Source organism: Neoarius graeffei, chromosome 21, assembly GCF_027579695.1.
Source record: "Neoarius graeffei isolate fNeoGra1 chromosome 21, fNeoGra1.pri, whole genome shotgun sequence".
NCBI lineage: Eukaryota > Metazoa > Chordata > Actinopteri > Siluriformes > Ariidae > Neoarius > Neoarius graeffei.
In genome coordinates this window covers 41,639,676-41,645,478 of record NC_083589.1, presented here as the reverse complement: position 1 = coordinate 41,645,478, position 5,803 = coordinate 41,639,676, and the positions used below count along the sequence as shown (strand labels likewise).

Sequence of the window (5,803 nt, the reverse complement as noted above, 5' to 3'; positions counted from 1 at the left end):
CGTTCTTGCTCACACTCCTAAAAACACACACAAGGGGCAAAAGAGGTTCAAATTCATGTGTTTAATGCTTAAACATACATAAAACCCTCATATTATATCTAAAGGAGCTGCTCAATGCAAGGTTTTTCTCACTTACACGTTTTCGATCATCATACTCCCACTTAGCCATAGACAGCAGGTTCTGTATGTCCTGCACCATGTTTCGCAGCGTCTTCGCTTTGTCCTTAAGGTCGGACTTCTCGGTCTCCAGTTGATCAATGGTCTCCACAGCCTTCTGGTGATTCTCCTCAGCTTCAGCCTGGCAGACCTGAAAGTTTATCAATCAAGGCTTGTTGGCTTTATTTACTTCAACACACATTAAGATACTGTTATATTTTGTGGAAAAAAGGACAAAAATTTCCCAAAATATGACTGCACAACACTACACACAAACACATCATTTCATTCTGTTCCATACTCACACATCAGCCAGAGGAGCCAGTAATAAGGTTTAACCAAAGTATTTGTGGTTTTTGAGTCCTTGCTACAATGATACAGGAGACACCTGAAAACTATGTTTTGATGCTTTTTCAGCGAAAGCAGCACTCAAAGTGCAAATGGAATTCTCCTGGTAAATTGTAAAATGTATTAGTTTCAACTTTTTTTTTTAGAACCAAGCACAAAAACACCAATAACAGTGTTTAGAAGAATACAATGAATAGTACAAAGAGGTGAGGCTATGGCAGATTTCCTTCTAGCCCAGACTGCAGAGTCATGTGGTCTATCAGTGACTTTTCTGTCAAGGGATTTCACAGAGTGAATTTGATCTAGACCTGATCTCTATTTGAGCTGATATTTTTCAGTCCACATCAATAACACATCAGTAAAACATCATTCACAATGACTGCAAAGGTGCACATGAAATATGTTCAATAGATAATGAATGTAAACAAGGAGAAGTATTTCCTCCATCATGCTTTTTTGCCCCCCACAAAGTGCTTTTCGAGAAGAAACTAGAAGTAGATGAACAGACTAAGCACATATATTTTCCAATCAAAGCACAAATGACATAAAAAGGGTGAGTTTAGTGGGTGTTTTTCTGATGGAATAAAAGGATTACAGCTTTTACCTAGGATCCCTGGCCTGAAATCATTCTTATTATGCTGCCAATGAGACCTCATAATATAACACATCACATAACTATTCTCCCTAATAGTTTCATTACCAAGCTAGTGAGAGACACAAGATTTTAGTTTCCCATCTAATATAATGACTCCCAAGCGCAGGTGAGCATCAAACTCCAGTGTGCAGCTGTTTCCTATCCTCAATATTTCCCACGGTATGGTGCTCATATTATTTTGAAAAGTCCTTCATAATCAGAGGCTTATCTCCCGTACCTTGCTTTTCATATCACAATCTCTGTGTGCATCACAGAACAGTTCCTCCAGCTCCCTCACTCTGTTCACAAGCTTCTGAATCGCCTCCTCAGCCTCAGAATCCTGAAATTCATTGTCCAAAAATTGTTGGGTTTAGGTGTTTGTAGCACTCCTGAGTACCAGCATTCAGTCCAAACATCATGTTTAGTTGCAGTTCTCTGATCTATCTAAAGGACCATACAGCCTACAATACAACAATGTCTGACACAGAATCCTTGTATTCATCAGACTTCTGATGAAATCTTAATCCATTGTTTTCCTGATAAAAACTGCAATAAATGAACATCATGTCTGGATTGCTGTCCTTAGATTAGTACTGGAAACTTCATCCTAGCCTACAAACTTCATTTCCTCCACCATAATTGCCAAATGCTTCAATCCAGATATTTAGTATAATGTTCATCGAATGGGAAACATTTTGCATTTTCCCCACAACCAACCGAGGATTTTATCAAAATGTTCAATAATTCATTCATTCATAACAGCAAATTATAGAGAACGGGATCATGATGTGAGCAATGCAAGGCATTGTGGGATTTTTGGATACAAAAACTACAGTAGGGACTGAGTAGTAATGGTAGTGGAGGTAGCATGGCGGCGATGTTTATATTATCCAACTTAAAAACATGGCGGAATGGTGAACACGTGCTGTATTATCACCTGCTATAATGGTTTTCATGACCAGTGTGGAAAACGTATCACAGCATGTGATTTTTCAGCTTTCCAGCCTGGACGCAAAACAATGGAACTAGATTTGAAAAATAAACTGGATGAATTTGACGAGATGTTGAAATAACTCACAAAATCATTATTTCTTTCAAGATATTTCTATAAGCTCAGAAAATAATTACACTTCTGCATTGCACAAAGTACTTTACATTAAGTAAAAAAAAAAAGACCCTCAAGTGTTTAGAGGCTACTGAATTTTATAAGTATTAATTCAATTAATCATTTTTTTCAGTGTACTAAAATACGCCATTTTAAAGTTTGTCTTAATTCATGTAGGCTATATTATTATTATCTCATCTCATTATCTCTAGTCGCTTTATCCTGTTCTACAGGGTCGCAGGCAAGCTAGAGCCTATCCCAGCTGACTACGGCTGAAAGGCGGGGTACACCTTGGACAAGTCGCCAGGTCATCACAGGGCTGACACATAGACACAGACAACCATTCACACTCACACCTACGGTCAATTTAGAGTCACCAGTTAACCTAACCTGCATGTCTTTGGCCAGTGGGGGAAACCAGAGCACCCGGAGGAAACCCATGTGGACACGGGGAGAACATGCAAACTCCGCACGGAGAGGCCCTCGCCGGCCACGGGGCTCGAACCCGGACCTTCTTGCTGTGAGGCAACAGCGCTAACCACTACACCACCGTGCCGCCCACATTATTATTCTCATCTCATTATCTCTAGCTGCTTTATCCTGTTCTACAGGGTCACAGCCAAGCTGGAGCTTATCCCAGCTGACTACGGGCAAAAGGCGGGTTACAGCCTGGACAAGTCGCCAGGTCATCACAGGGCTGACACATAGACACAGACAACCATTCACACTCACATTCACACCTACGGTCAATTTAGAGTCACCAGCTAACCTAACCTGCATGTCTGGACTGTGGGGGAAACCGGAGCACCCGGAGGAAACCCACACAAACATGGGGAGAACATGCAAACTCCACACAGAAAGGCCCTCGCCGGCCACAGGGCTCGAACCCGGACCTTCTTGCTGTGAGGCGGCAGCGCTAACCACTACACCACCGTGCCAGCACATTATTATTATTATTATTATTATCATCATCATCATCATCATCATCAGTTTAACAGCTGCAGTTAAAGGAATCCTGAAAGTTTGTTGTGCTGCAGCTCATCAGATCCACTACTGCATCCTTGATGCAAGTCAAAACAGATGTCATTAAATATTTTAAAAATAAAAATCTGTCATAAAAAAAGTAAAGAAAATGGATTAGGTAATGAATGTGTTACTTTCAATAATCATAATATTTTCAGAAAGCAAAATAATGCCTTTAATTGTTGTTGTGTTTATTTATTTTGGTCTTGCTGACTTTGTCAGAGATAGTATTTCTCTTATGACATGAATGATTGCATTTTTTAAAATTTATTAGCGAACGACACTTCATTCTTTTTAACTGTTTATTGTTATGGCTCGTTTGTGAGACACAAGTCTTCAGGAGAGAAGAGTTTACTCTTTCTGGTTTCTCAGTAACAAGACAAACTGCATTTTTTGTCTCATTCACTTCAAGAGAAAGAGAAAAAGTTTTGAGGCCACAGCTGAACAGTTTGAAGAGGTGTATCCTAAAATATGGCGAACACTACCCACAATGCAAAGTGTCATTACATAATTGCTTGTTCTCTATAGCCTAATATTAAGAAAATATTTGTTTTTGCAATGTTGGAGGTTAGAGTATGAATCCTGTACATTACATTCCAGGCATTTAGCAGACGCTCTTATCCAGAGTGACGTATAACATACCCAGAGCAGCCTGGGGAGCAGTTGGGGGTTAGGTGCCTTGCTCAAGGGCACTTCAGCCATTCCTGCTGGTCCAGGGAATTGTACCAGTGACCTTTTGGACCCAAAGCTGCTTCTCTAACCATTAGGCCATGGCTTCCCCTGTAAATATTAACCTGCAGTTCTGCTGTTTTTTAAGAGACTGTAAATATAAAACACTGCAGGGTTAAAGTTAGGAGCAGAGCAAACTTACCCTGACCTGGTCATGAGGAAACTTTTTGGGTTGGACCAGAACCATTCCAGTGGGCTGGACATATACAGGGCCTAAATGCAAAAAAGAAGAAAAAAAAAAACACATCAAACATCATCCTATATTATTTACGTTTTGAATTCCAAACCAGCGGTAGTGTATTTTCCACTTCTGAGCCAGGTGTACCTCTACAGAACAAGTATTCACACTGTTTCACCGATGTTCAGTATGCACATGTGTAATCATATAGCTGCCTTAGCTGTCTTGACCAACCCAGGGTGTGTCTGCTAAATGCAATGCAATGTAATGTAATATAATGTGGGCAAAGGCTAAGAACACACTGACAGATTTTATTAGTCATTAACCTAAAATCCTTCATGTACCTGGACATTAAGACAGAGTTCAATTCATATTTTAGTTTGCTATTTAAGAGGTTTTGTTTGATTAATTATTTTGGCACAAATGCAGAGGTGGGAAGTAACAAAGTACAAATCCTTCATGACTCCTTATTCGGGCTGGTAACCAAAACTCGGTACCAAAATAGAACCAAATCCAAAATGCCAGGTACTGAATATGCATTTTTTTTTAAATGGTTCTACTTATTGGTTCTGTGACAACCCTTTATTATTGCAAACAAGGATGCATGCAGCTATCTGCCAGGACCTGTCTCTGTAATTGCATATTTAATTGCATTTCAAAAACAGAAGGCTATTCTGATGCATTATACAATGGATATTTCAAATCAGTCGACAATCAAACCTATTCATATCAGTTCACAGTGACCAAATCTAATGCTCACAATAAAGATAAATTCATTTTACTGTAGAATTAAAAAAAAATTGCAATGCAATTGTCATTAACAGATATAGTGACTTTGAATTGCAATTATTTTAAAATTCTACAGGAAAATTAATTGATCCTGTGACCCCATTTTTGCACATTCAGGGACACAGTGTACAGTTTGGGGAAAAAAAGCGGCAGTTTCTCATGCTATTTTCCATTTTCACTTCATTCTCGCAGTCATGTCTTAATTGGTCACATAATTCACATCCACATGAATCAATCCTGATAGAGTTCAATAACAGATTATTCCTCAGTGCTCACACTAATAACTCACATCTAATTTTCTTTAATACACATTGGCTTTTTATACTATTGAATTGTTATATTGAGCTTATTTTTGTTTGATATAAATAGATATTGCCTGATGTTTAGGTTTTCTTGAAATTTATGTAAAACATTATTGTTTTGGAAATATTAATTTGTATGTAAATATTTTCTCAAATTGAGTATTAGAATAATTTGTTCTGTTACAATTATGCAGGAAATTGTAATTAATTTAGGACTTGTTTAATTTCATTATTAGACAATTGATTGATTATACATAATTTGTAACTATAGCTATGGATTGGTATCAGTCTGTTTCTCGTTAATTTGTAATATCTACATGTAACTCTCTGTTCCATGATTATTCAGTCCCCCCAGGATTTTGCGGGCCTTTTTTCTGATTGTTGGGGGGGGGTGTTTCCAAAAAATTGCGATGAAAGTTGCGGTGTTTTTTTAGGTTTTTGTTGCGATTACATTGCGGGAGAAAGTGAAAGTTGCGAGAAATTGTTGCGATTTTCTCTTTGAGATTAAAATTGAGTGATATGTTAAATATTGGGCGGCA

At 38.3% G+C, this 5,803-nt stretch overlaps 1 long non-coding RNA gene across 1 annotated transcript; it reads right to left on the bottom strand.

Annotated features, from left to right (window-relative positions):
• Positions 1-247: 247 nt before the first annotated feature.
• LOC132870191 (uncharacterized) lies at positions 248-4,202 on the bottom strand. Its single transcript, XR_009651081.1, has 3 exons — positions 4,138-4,202; positions 1,377-1,478; positions 248-307 (listed from the first exon to the last, which is right to left on the bottom strand). It is a non-coding gene; the product is annotated as an uncharacterized LOC132870191 (long non-coding RNA).
• Positions 4,203-5,803: the final 1,601 nt, after the last annotated feature.